This window comes from Vulpes vulpes, chromosome 13 (genome assembly GCF_048418805.1).
Source record: "Vulpes vulpes isolate BD-2025 chromosome 13, VulVul3, whole genome shotgun sequence".
NCBI classification, from domain to species: Eukaryota; Metazoa; Chordata; class Mammalia; order Carnivora; family Canidae; genus Vulpes; species Vulpes vulpes.
In genome coordinates, this window is record NC_132792.1 from 81,706,298 (window position 1) to 81,717,080 (window position 10,783).

Sequence of the window (10,783 nt, forward strand, 5' to 3'; positions counted from 1 at the left end):
CCCCGAACACCCATCCTTGCTACGCACGGGTTTACACACAGTTCACTCACTGGCCTCTGCCCTTTCCAGCTTCTTAATGTTTATAACAAGCACATAGGGCCGACTGAGGACAAGACAGTTGTGCCTACAGTTTTCCAACCATGATTGGACAGTGGGCGCTCAACCGTGGACTGCATTAAATGAAATTTGCACCGATTAAAGGAGGTGATGGTCCCACTGTGTTGGGCTCTACAGACCTCTTCTGGGCTGCTTTTATGGAGTTCTGAGCAACCTGTTTTCATAGGAATGTGGAAAAATGACCAGTGACCGCTAGAGGGCAAGCTGATGATAAAAGGTCTGCAGGTCTGGCCCCCAAAACATGTTTACCTGGAGAATAGGCAGCAAGACACATGATAAAAGCCCCCAAATATTACATTCAGTTTGTAAAGATCCAGACAGCAGCCCCCTGACCAGTGGTAGCTATTTCAAGAAGGTTGATTTCTTTTTTTTTTTTTAATTTAATTTATTTATTCATGAGAGACACAGAGAGAAAGAGGTAGAGACACAGGCAGAGGGAGAAGCAGGCTCCATGCAGGGAGCCTATCATGGGACTCCATCTGGGTCTCCAGGACCATGACCTGGGCCGAAGGTGGCGCTAAACTGCTGAGCCACCAGGGCTGCCCAGGAAGGCTGATTTCTTAGCCCTTAGTGGAAGCCCAGCACACACAGAGGAAACTGCTCGTGTCTTAGAAGTCCAGCTTGAAGAATTGTCTCCAGGTAACATGCTAAGCACCACCCAAACCAAGAAACGCAGCGTTAATACCCAGAAACCTCCCAGCCCTCTCTGCGATACTGCCTAGTGGTATCACAAAGTGATTTTTGGAATTTATATTCCTTTTTTGAGGTTTTATTATTTGACACAGAGAAAGACAGAAAGTGAGAGAGAAAAAAACGAAAGGGCACAGGCAGGGAGAGCAGCAGGCAGAGGGACAAGCAGGCTCCCCGCTGAGCAGGGAGCCTGTTGTGGGGCTCGACCCCAGGACCCCAGGATCATGACCTCAGCCCAAGGCAGCTGCTTCACTGACTGAGCCCCCCAGGTGCCCCTAAAATTTCTATTCTTAGCATCAGTGTATGGAAGTTCCAGGTGCTCATATTCTTACCAATCCTTGTTTGCCTGTCTTCCTCATTGTACCTATTTCACTAAGTGTGCAGAGCTACTCGTGGTCATTTTAATTTCACTTCTGTGAAGAGTAATACTGAGCATCATTCTGTTTATTGCCCATTTTCTTATTCTCTTTTGTGAAGTGTCAGGACAAGTCTTTTGTCCATTTTTCTACTGAGTTGCCTTTTTCTTGTTTATTGTAGCAGCTGTTTATATATTCTGGAAGTGAGTCCTTTGTTGGATATATGTTCTGCAAACACCTCAGGGAGGTAGACCTCAGTCTGATATATTAATGGAAGAATCCAAAGAGAACACAGGTGGCCACAAATTAGAGATACCGAGCCGCCCTGCACTGGGAGGACGGCCCAGATACTAACATCCACACACTGGGTAACATTCTATGGTTAATCCAATCATGTCCATATCCTAGACTTCCTTTGAACCTTTGTACAACCTGGCTAGATAATACTGGTATCTGCTCATTTTTTAAATTCCTGTTGTATTTTTAAGGCCAGCTGGCCTCCTAGGCATGACCCTTGGTCCCTACGGCTCTGTGCTTGCTGAATGACTAAACTAGTAAGGCTTCATCCTTTTGCTGATGGATCTGTGTGAAGGTTGGGGAACTCAAAGTTTAGGCCAAAGCTGCCCCAGAGTTTCCCTTCTGCATGTGCAAGGAAGGCCTCATGTTCAGCCAGGGGTAGGTAGACTGCTAGGAACCCGCCCAAGGCTTTCATGAGCAAGCATGTCGCTTTACATCTACACAGCCCTCCAGACTACCAAAAATAATGTGGAAGTCCATTCAAATACCCAAGCCCATGCTCCCCAGATCTTCCTGTAAATCTCTGGCTGTTCTGTTGTTTGTCCTGATCAGAATCCCCACCTCAGCCAAGCTGTGATGTTGGCCTTCCCTGAAGCCACAAAGATCACTGTTTTTTGACAATACCCCACGCATGGATTTTTCCAAGTTCTGCTCCTCTGGCAGTGAGGTTGCAGGTCCTCACCACCTATCTGCCTTGCACTGCTGGAGCTATTGCTCCCTGGAGCTCAGGGAGCTATGGCAGCTGCTCCAGGCCAGTATGCCATGGATTCCACCATTTTCACCAAGACTTAGTAGGTTTTCTTGAATAAACGCGTCTCAATCCGTTGCATGCCTTTGGTCAATTTCCAGCGCTGAGATGGCTGTTTCCACAGTGTTTCCCATTGCATCGTTGCCCTTTAGGGAGAGGGTTTCCAGAGCTCCTCACTTAGCCATCCTATAAGCTCCCTCCCCTCCTTTAAGGAGGCTCTCTAGGAGACCCTCTAACACTTGGCTATCTGCAAGGGGAGCAAGTCCCCACTAGTCAGGATGGAGATACAGGGCAGAGGGTCCCAAGTGCCATCTTGGGGGCTGGCTACTATCCTGTCCTTACCTCTCATCCAGGTCACTATGATCACTCCTTAACTGAGTCTGTTCTCAACACAGCAGCCAGCAACCCTCTTGCATCTTATGTCGCTCTTCTGCTCAAAACCCTGTAACGGGTTTTCATGGCCGAGTAAAAGCCAGTGTTCCCCAAGGCTCATCTGACACTCACTGCCTTTCTGATGAGTTTTCTAGCACCTCTCCTCACTCACTCCGCCCCAGCACAAATGCTATGCCTCAGGGGCACTAATCAGATTCCTGTCCCAGGGCCCTTGCACAGGCTCTTACCTCCATCCAGGATGTTTCCACCCAGAGAACCATATGGCTGGTTCATTCAAGTATCAGCTGCTCAAACTGATCTCGGAGCACTCCCGCCATCTCCTGCTTTATAGCAGCACTCGACAAATCACCTCGTTTCCTCTACCAGAATATAAGCCCCACAAAAGCAGGGCGTTCGCTCTGTTCTTGCTCAAGTTACATGCAAGGTAAATATTTGTTAATGTCTAAATAAGTGGGCTAATGAAAATGGCTGTTAGGCCCAGCTCTGCCCTGTTGATATGGTGAATTATGTACATGAGAGAAAGGCAAGCCACAATGGACATCTGAATGGATGGGGGGCAGGTGGGAGGGAAGAAACTATTAATAGATGAATAAGAAAGGGCCATGTGGGGTAAGTCAGGAAAATAACTGTGTGACATGAAATAAATCATTCAGATTGGTAAGTCTATCAAGTCTAAAAAAAGGCACGAAGTTTAATTTGAAGGAATAACGTTACATAGAATTATACAAACTCAGAAATAAAGGAGGTTGATCCATGAGTTGAAAGGAACAGACAAAAAAAAGAAAGATAAAGAAAGAAAGAAAGAAAGAAAGAAAGAAAGAAAGAAAGAAAGAAAGAAAGAAAGGAACAGACCAGCATACTGTAGTTAAAAACATTAAAAGACTGAGAAAAAATACATTAACATTGATGAAACTACGGTGGAAGCTTCTCGGGGCATGCCCTCCGCATGGGATGAATGTTTCGGGGCAGCACATGATGGAAGGACAGGATCTCCCGGATCTTGTCCTGGCAAATCTTGTTTGCTGCTACCCCTGCTTCAAACTCTCTGCGTTCCTCTTCCTTCTGTGCTTCCCGGGCCTGCTGCTGGTAGGACATTTGCATCTGAAGTTGCTTCCTATACTCCTGGGCCAAACTGGAGCGCCTGTGGTATTAGAAATGTCCAAGTGCAAAATTGTCAAAGCAAGTGTTTGGATTCAAGTAGGGCATTACAATTACAATGTAACTTTTGAAGCCAAATTAAAATTCCCATTAAAATCAGGGTAAGGGGGAAAAATAGATGGAAAACTCAATAATTATTTATTATACAATGTAATTAAGATAAAGAGAACAAATATTGATTTTAGGGAGGGTGCTTCTGGCCCACTCAGAATACTTCCTGCTGTCTGGAATGAGTCCTTGGCTTCTCTCCATCTCCTCTCCCACTCTTCTCCAAAGAAGAAGTGACTTTCCTGCTGGTAAAACCAGGAACTGGCTAGTCTGTTTATCAAAGGGCCACAGCGGGAGAGAGCTGGAGCAGGTGGGCACTGTGGGGACTGGGTGGGTGAGTGTGCCTCATTCTGTTCAGTATGAACTACACAATTTCCTCCCTACAGAAGCCATATTTTAAACATATAAACCACATTTTAAATTTTATAGCGTGATTTTTTTTTTTTTTTTTTTTTTTTTTACTGTGGTAAAAGACACATAATGTAAAACTGACGACTTAAGGATCTGTAAGTGCATAGTTCAGTAGCGTTCAGGACATTCACATTGTCGTGAATCAGATCTCCGGGATTGTCCTCTTGCAAATCTGAAGCATTATACCCATTAAACAGCAGCCTCCTTTTCCACCATTCAATTTGCTGTGTTATAAATTTTACTACTTTAGGGATCTCATATAAGCTAAATCACATAGCCCTTGTCTTTTTGTGACTGGTTTATTTCACTTCACACAACGTCCTCAAGGTTCATGCATGAGGTGGCATCTGACAGGACTTCCTTCCTTTTACGGCTGAATAATATCCTGCTGTATGTATATATCACACTTGGCTTATCCATTCATGTGTTAATGGACATTTGGGTTATTTCCATCTCCTGGCCATTGTGAATAATGCTGCTATGAACATGGCTACTATGCAAATATCTTCTTCAAGGTCCAGCTTTCAATTATTTTGGATATATATACCCAGATATGGGATTGCTAGATCACATGGCAGTTATATTTTTAACATTTTTTTAAAGGCTAGTGGTTTTTTTTGTTTTGTTTTGTTTTTAAAGATTTATTTATTTACTCAGAGAGAGAGAGAGAGAGAGAGAAAGGCAGAGACACAGGCAGAGGGAGAAGCAGGCTCCATGCAGGAAGCCCGATGTGGGACTCGATCCCAGGTCTCCAGGATCACACCCCAGGCTGCAGGAGGCGCCAAACCGCTGTGCCACCGGAGCTGCCCTATTTTTAACATTTTGAGGAAACTTCATACTGTTTTCCATAGTGGTCATGCCATTTTATAACCTAGAAGCCACATTTTCTATTATCAGCTCTCATCAGAAAAAAAAAGCATGCCTATGCCTCTGCGGCAGATTCCATTTTGTAAAGATGGTCAGTAAGGTCTCCCTTCCCATATGTTCTTCTGCCATGTGACCCTCTATTCCCCTTCTGTCTCCATCTCCTTGAATCTGGATAGGCCCAATGACTATTTTTATGACCAACAGAATATGACAAAAGTGATGCTATCCTGTCCTAGGGGTGGCCCTTACCTGGCCTGGCTTCCTGTCTATTGGAACTCTCCCTGTCAGAACCAGCCACCAGACTGTGAGAAGCCCCAGCATATGGAGAGGCTCTAGAAAGGTGTTCTGGGTGAGAACATCAGGTGAATTCCCTGGCTATGGTCTGCACATACTGCCAGCTAAGTAGTTACCTTAGGTGTTGAGGGCAGTTGAGCCGTCAGACGAATGTAGCCCTGGTCAACATCAGACTTGAACCACATGAGGGACCCCATAACTCACTTTAAGGCACAACTTTTAAGCTATTCTGTTATGCACCTTTAGGTAGCTATGATACCTAAAGGTATGATACACGTACTTGTTTTTCTTCTCTCTCAGTTGATTCAGAAGTTGGGCAGGGAAGCATGTTGCTATTCATCAAGTCATCCCCCACCACCACATCTCCAAAAATAAACTTTTTAAAAATGAGAAAGAAAGACCTCCAGAGCAGAGACAGTAGCAGAAAGTCAGTAGGGTGGGCCAGAAATTATTGTTAGTGCCCCCAAACTAACAATGGCTCAGTTATATGAACCATACTCTTTCTAGAATGAAAAGGGCTTATTTCTATGTACCACGTAGGTGTAAACAGGAAGGGTGACCAGAGGAGCCCAGTCTTCTTCCTCTACCACACTGGTCATCTGAATTGGGTATCTTAGTCATCGGGGGAAAGGAGTGCTATGGTCCAAGAAATGTTGCATCTGCCCATTTCCTCCCCAGAGCCTGACTCTGGTGATCAGAGGGACCCCTGTTAGAGGAGGGCAGGGCTATTTCCAAAGCACCTAGAACATTTCAGTTTTCCCACCTCAGTGAAGCTACAAAAATTATCTTGAAGACATTTTGCACAGACTCCTATCCTCATAAGCCATTTATGCTGCTTTGTTTCAGTCTATTTCATGGGGAAAAATGGTCTTCTTGGTATTTAACTAAGATTTAATGTGAAGGACTATTTTTTTAATTGTTTCTAATTTATTTTATCTTTAAAGACATTTGTTTAATGTCTATCATCACAACGTACACAATAGCAACAAAATATAATTTTACCAAGATAGTTGATGCTTATTTTTATATGAAATTTTGTAAACTGACTTGAGCTTTTAAGACAAAGGTAATACTGATGTAAAAAAATGTCAATAATACATGAGTGATGGCACATTGTCCTCTCTCTACGTCAAAAATCGCCCCTCCCCCTTTTTTAGGTAAAGAAAACAAAATCATACCTTGCAAAATTCTCCTTCTCTACACAGTTAAGCTCTTTAAGACCTTCATTTATGCGTTCCTGTTCCACAGCACACTCCTCCTGTTCTTTTGCCTTTCGTTGCACTAAGAAAGACAAAAGTAATTTTTGGTAAATGATTTTCTTCAAATAAGACACCCTGGCATCCATCTGGGCATCAATGCCATCCTGTAGGCAGAACCTACAATAACTGGACTGTATTTTAGGTCAATAAGGTGGAAGTAGTCATCTTCATCAAGGCAAGAAAAGGGTTTTAGGTCCGAACATATATGATCTACACAGATTTTTTTTAAGATTATTTATTTATTCATGAGAGACACAGAAAGAGAGAGAGGCAGAAACACAGGCAGAGAGAGAGAAGCAGGCTCCATGCAGGGAGCCCAATGCGGGACTCGATCCTGGGACTCCAGGACCACGCCCCAGGCCGAAGGCAGGTGCCCAACCACTGAGCCACCCAGGCATCCCTACACAGATTTTTTTTCTTAACCATTTTTCATTGAAAACCTGTGATCAGACTTTTTCTTTCTTTTTTTTTTAATTTATTTTTTATTGGTGTTCAATTTGCCAACATATAGCATAACACCCAGTGCTCATCCCATCAAGTGCCCCCCTTAGTGCCCCTCATCCAGTCACCCCCACCCACCTCCTTTTCTACCACCCCTTGTTCGTTTCCCAGAGTTAGGAGTCTGTCATGTTCTGTCTCCCTTTTGATCAGCCTTTTTCAAACCAGGTTACCACCATTAGAACATTTCTCACCTTTCTCTTCTTGAGGACAAAAAGTTGTGTTGTCATTTATGCTAACAAGAGAATTTATTTATGACAAAATAAATATTGGAAGGGCAGCCCCAGTGGCGCAGCAGTTTAGGGCGTAATCTGGAGACCCTGGATCGAGTCCCACGTCAGGCTCTCTGCATGGAGCCTGCTTCTCCCTCTGCCTGTGTCTCTGCCTCTCTCTCTCTCTCTCTCTGCATCTTTATGAATAAATAAATAAAATCTTAAAAAAAAAAGACTTTAGCTAATAACATATAAGATTTCTTTAAATTAAATTTTAAAAACGTAAGTATCCAGTAAGGCAGGGGGCATGACAAAGAAAACAGAGTTCACAAAAGAATAAATACAATTGGGAAATATACATCTGAAATGTACATATCTTTGGTCCCCAAATTCATTTATAGGAACTTATCTTAAATAATCATGTATGAGCCAAAAAGAACTATGTACAGAGATAGTAACCTGTGATGCTCAAAAAGATTCAAGACAATCTTAAGGTCCATTAGTTGTACTTAGGTAAAATAAATCATGGTCCATTTTTATAATGGATATCTAGGCAGCATTACAAATTTTATAATTGGAGAAAAATGACCTTGAAAAATGTTTATGGTAAGTGGAAAAGGCAGACTGTAAAACAATATATTCAACATAAATCCTAATTTCCTATATACATAGTAAAAATACAGGATGTTGTCAATAGTAGCTATTCCTGGGTGGTAGAATTATGGATGATTTTGTTTCTTTGCTTAAAAACGGCCCCAGGGGATCCCTGGGTGGCTCAGCGGCTGGGCACCTGCCTTCGGCCCAGGGCGTGATCCTGGAGTGCCAGGATCGAGTCCCAGGATCGAGTCCTGGGATCGAGTCCCACGTCGGGCTCCCTGCGTGGAGCGTGCTTCTCCCTCTGCCTGTGTCTCTGCCTCTCTATCTCTCTCTGTCTCTCATCAATAAAATCTTTTAAAAAATGGCCCCAAATACCTAAATTTTCCACATTGTCTCAATATATTCTAAAACATGCATCATGGGTAAATACAGAAATTTTTTAAGCTTATAAGCTTTCTGCTCATTTTCTTACAACTCCACCCAATACAGGCTTACCAATTTTCATTCCTGGAGTGAAAAATCAACGAGCGGAACCAAGATGAGCTCTCTTTTGCAGAGACAACTAGCATGAAATCTAATGGTGCACGAATGGTAAATGTATCCATCTACCACCTCTTCAGTTCACTGAGTTGGACGTGGAGTGGTGGAAATCTGAAGGTGACAGTTCACCCCTCTCAACAAATATTTCTTTTTGTGACCAAGCACTTTTTGGAACTGAGGGCATACAAAGGGGTGCTAAGACAGGGATGTGAACGGAGCAGCCTGGGTGGCTCAGGGGTTTAGCGCCACCTTCAGCCTAGGGTGTGATCCTAGAGTCCCAGGATAGAGTCCTGCGTTGGGCTCCCCGCAGGGAGCCTGTTTCTCCCTCTGCCTGTGTCTCTGCCTCTCTTTCTGTTTCTCATGAATAAATAAATAAAATCTTAAAAAAAAAAAAAAAAACAGACAGGGATGTGAGCAAACCACAGTGAGAGCCCCAGAAAGAGGATTTATTATGAATACGGGGACATATTTGAGGAATGAGATATGTGAGCTGGCCCTGAAGGATTGCCAGGATTGCTCAAGATCAAAAGCATCGTAAGCAGAGAAAAAACTGCCCAAGTGAAGGTATGCAGGTATGGAGACACCTATGGAAAGCAAAGAGAGACAGATAAAAGGGAGGAGGGGTGTGTGCGCTGTACCCTACTTTCTCACTATCCTTTATAGTCACCTAGGGGCACAGACCACTCAACGGACATACCATTCCTTGAACCTTGAGAACATCTCCCACGTGATTGCTCAGAATCTGCGAGGATATAAAACCCTTCACACGTTTATACTCCAAGTATTAGATAAGTTCTGCAAGGCAGGGGTCTTGCCTTAAGCCTTTTTACATCCTTCATATCATTTTACATATAATACCTACTTATTTTGGTTGCTACTTAAGTTGAATTCAGGCCCAACTATATTATTATTATAATTCATTTTCTTACATTTTTCCTGAATTTGAAGTTTTCTTGTGCACATGACCTCATTCACAAGTTGTCTCCTTGCCTCCTTTTCAAGTCTCAGCTCCTTGTCCTTCTCAGCCAACTTCTTTTCCTTCTCTGTCTCTAATATTCTGTCCCGTTCTTTCTCCTGAGCTCGCTCCTCTTCACGCCACTGCATCACATACTGACGATATATCTCCTGTTCTCTTGCCATCTCTTCCTACACAACAGAAGAATTCCTTCACGTTGTTAAACTTGTAGGTGTGATAACAGTATGGAGGACAAGTTTTAAAGCAATCTTTTAAAGCTCCAATCCTAATTTTTTAGAACTACATACTGACGCATTTATAAATGAAATATTCCACCTAGGGTTTAGCTCAAAATATTCAAGAGTGGTGGTAGGGAATGGGTGGGGCACAGATCAAATGCAGAATGGCCATTAGTTGGTTGTTGAAGCTAAGGGAAGGACATATGGGGGTTTGTTGTGTTATTCTTTGTATGTGTGCTTTATAATACACGCTTGAATAAGTTATTTCAAACACTTTCCCAAAGTGTTTTTAAAGCAGTTCCCAGATAATTTTCAATTATAACAGCTTTATTTTCATTTAAGAAGGTTATGAGGGGATCCCTGGGTGGCGCAGCAGTTTAGCGCCTGCCTTTGGCCCAGGGCGCGATCCTGGAGACCCGGGATCGAATCCCACGTCGGGCTCCCGGTGCATGGAGCCTGCTTCTCCCTCTGCCTATGTCTCTGCCTCTCTCTCTCTCTCTCACTGTGTGCCTATCATAAATAAATAAAATAAAATAAAATAAAAATTTATATAAAAAAAAGAAGGTTATGAAATTGTAACCTGATAAAAATCAGTACTGATAAATCAGTACTACTATAATAGCCCTGTTTCTGACTAGAAGATGGTCACTTGGTCACTTGCTACTTTGATAATAAACATTCTCAGTCTTAGCTATATTTTGGAATCATCCAGGAGCTTTAAAAAGTACCAAGGGGGATCCCTGGGTGGCGCAGCGGTTTGGCGCCTGCCTTTGGCCTAGGGCGTGATCCTGGGGACCGGGGATCGAGTCCCACATCGGGCTCCCTGCGTGCAGCCTGCTTCTCCCTCTGCCTGTTGTGTCTCTGCCTCTCTCTCTCTCTCTCTCTCTGTGTGTGACTATCATAAATAAATAAAAATTAAAAAAAAATAAAAAATAAAAAGTACCAAGGGCTGAATCTCACCAAGAGACTCTGAGCAAATGAATAACTTTTAAGTTCCCAAGTGATTTTAATGTGCAGCTAAGGCTGTGAACTGGACTTTGTAATGCTGGCATTTTCAGTTGGCTTCTCTGTTGTTCATGGCATTATACCTGTGCTGTTCCATCC